Below are 2,841 nucleotides of genomic sequence, written 5' to 3' on the forward strand. Positions count from 1 at the left end.
CCCTGGGGCGGGGGAGAACCCCGCGGGCGTAACGGTGGCTGTCCCGCCTGCTTCTCGTCTCCCTTGCAAGTTGTCCCGACCCTGTGAGCTGAATAAGACGATGGTTTCTTTCTAGAAAGTACTTGTCCTAAAAGGGAAGGAAGAACATTTTCTTCATGAAAAAAAATAAGCTCAGGAAGCAGACTTTTAATGATGTAAAGATGTTTTCTCTTAAAAAAAAGCTTAGGTTGGTGCCGTAGACTTCAGTTTTTGTAATCCCAGTCAATCCTAGTTAGCAAAATCCCTAAATATTAGTCTAGACAAACTCAGTTCACACTATGCCTTTAAATGTGTAGCATACTTCTTTTGACAATATTTTTATGCAACATGTTAGAATTAAAGCAACTTTTTGTCATTTTTTATACCCTTTGAAATGTTTAAGTAGAGCAGCAGCCAGGCTGTACAGACATTGGTGGCAAGAACTGGCAGTGTTCTTCCTGGCATGTTGTTCCCATTAACCACCGGTGCAGGAATGGTGTGGGACAATCGGGGCTGAACAATAAACGTGGAGAACTAATTTAAATTTTAACATGGATGGTAGAGAAGCAAGAGACTTTCTGGGTGGGTGAGGAAAAACATCTAATCCACAAAACTACTCAAGACCTGTGCGTCAGTCTGATTTTTGTCTATCCTGGTCATCAATGTCTCTACAAAATAGACAGCAGGTTAGTATTTTGCCCTTTTCTGCACTTTTGTAGGTGAGGTCAAATTTGTAACATGAGTTTCCATAGCTGTCAAAAGGGAAAGAGACTTGTCTTTGCACTTGGGCAGTACATGTATAAGCCCTGGAACAATCCAGCTCCCTCTGTCCATGCAGTGTTAACTTCTGCAGCACCGGTGTGAGTAATTATGTATTTCACTGTGTCCTGGTTTCAGCTGGGATAGAGTTAATTTTCTTCCTAGTCGCTGGTACAGTGCTGTGTTTTGGATTTAGCATGAGAAGTAGGTAAGTGACATGGCAAGTGTGAGGAACTTACCATGAAAGTCTAGGATGTGTGGAGACAGTGAAGTCACGGAGAAGATCTGGGACTGTTGTCCCAGAACGGGAGGTATAGGACCCACGTCTGTAGGAAACCAGGCTTCATTAGTTGCTTAAGTATCTTAAACAAATCATTATGTAAGAATGTATAGGTGCTGGACACCTAAATATGTTAAGAAGTTTTCTTGTCTTGCTTAATGTAAGATAATTCATATGTAGGTTGGGTATTTTAGACTTTTTTGTGAGAATATTTAACATTTTAGTAGATGCTTTATTTAAAACTGTCACATAATGTTGTGCTGTGTTGTCATAGAAGTATAGGAAAAGAATTATTTAAGGAATTAACTGGACTACTATGTACATATTAATACAATTAAAAATGAGTACAAATGATGGAGTGGCCCCTTGTTATTTTATTATTTTAAGAAATCGCTGAAACATCCAGACTTTTTTGATTTTAACTACATGTTTTACTTCTGTAGACAATGGGTGTTTTTCAAAGTATTGTTCAGAGCAGTGAAGCTTTTTTGGCTTTTTTTGTTTATATTGGTTTTATATTGCTATATATGCGCACAAAAAAGCAATGTACAGGTTATATAAAAATCAGAAGGCAAGTCTTTTCAAGATTACATAGCATCTAGAATATTCAAAATATTTGAGAAATTACAATTTTTGCAACAAATACCTTTTTATAGTTGGAAAGGCAAAGTTATTTAGTGTAATTCCTATCTGGACCAATATGTCCCTATCTGGACAGCTCTTACGTTTGTTAAACTTCAGCATACACTGCAGTGCTCTTGATACAAAGCACTACACCTGAATTAGTCTGTTACCTCACTTGTTTATTTATTTAATTAATGGTTTTCTGAAAGCATAGCCTTCTCTGCTTTCTTGTTTGTCTTGTAACTGAGAAGAAATAGGATTCATGGGAATAAAGCCTGAAGAAAGCACTAGATCACCTAGTCTGAATTTTTGTGGATTACAGGACTGTTCTGACACAGACAGTATGTGCTGTCTGACTGTCAATATTAAAAGATGGAAAATTCCTCACTTGTGAGAAGGCTGCTTCAACAGCTAGTCATCCTACTGTTAAAAATTGTCCCTAATTCTAAACTTGAATTTGCCTGGCTTCTATTGCCAGCCATTAATTCTTCTTACACCTTTTGCCTTAAACGGTTGTGGTTTAGCATCTGGTATATACCGACATAAACAAGCACTGAATATTTATTTGTTCTTGATAAATTTAAGAGATTGAGCATGTTTAAGTCATGCACAGATAGATATTTTGTCTTAAATGATTTTTGTAGTTTTTCTTTCTTCGTTTTTCCAACTTCTTCATGTGGCAATTAATAAGAGTAATTAATTAATTAATGTGGCGATTACTAATACAGTACTTCACTATGGGGTCTCACCGATACTCCTTCTGGTGTACTGTTTTCATTCTGACTGTTTAAGTCAGTACAGTGAGAAGATTTTTTTTCAAATGAAGTTTTCTGTCAGAGCTATAGTAGACAGCTGACTCAAAAGAATGGTGTAAGTGAAAATTCTGAACTCTGTCTCTCGGGAACAATTGTTTTGTCTGTGAAAGAGAAAATAATTTGTTCAACCTTGAACAATATTGGGCTTCTTTTTTAATCTAGATATTAAAAATCCTTGGAAGAGGTAGGATTATTTAAAACTGATTCATGGTGGGGGAGGCGGGTTTTGTCATTTTTTTAAGAGAAAGGTGTCAGAGATCTGAATCTTAAGTTCTTCCAGAATTTGTTTTAATTGGGTCAGATTTGTCAACAGTAAAAAGAAAAACAAAGTTTTGTCTCCCAGGA

This window comes from Aptenodytes forsteri, unplaced genomic scaffold, assembly GCF_000699145.1.
Source record: "Aptenodytes forsteri isolate BGI_AS27 unplaced genomic scaffold, ASM69914v1 Scaffold8, whole genome shotgun sequence".
Lineage (NCBI taxonomy): Eukaryota > Metazoa > Chordata > Aves > Sphenisciformes > Spheniscidae > Aptenodytes > Aptenodytes forsteri.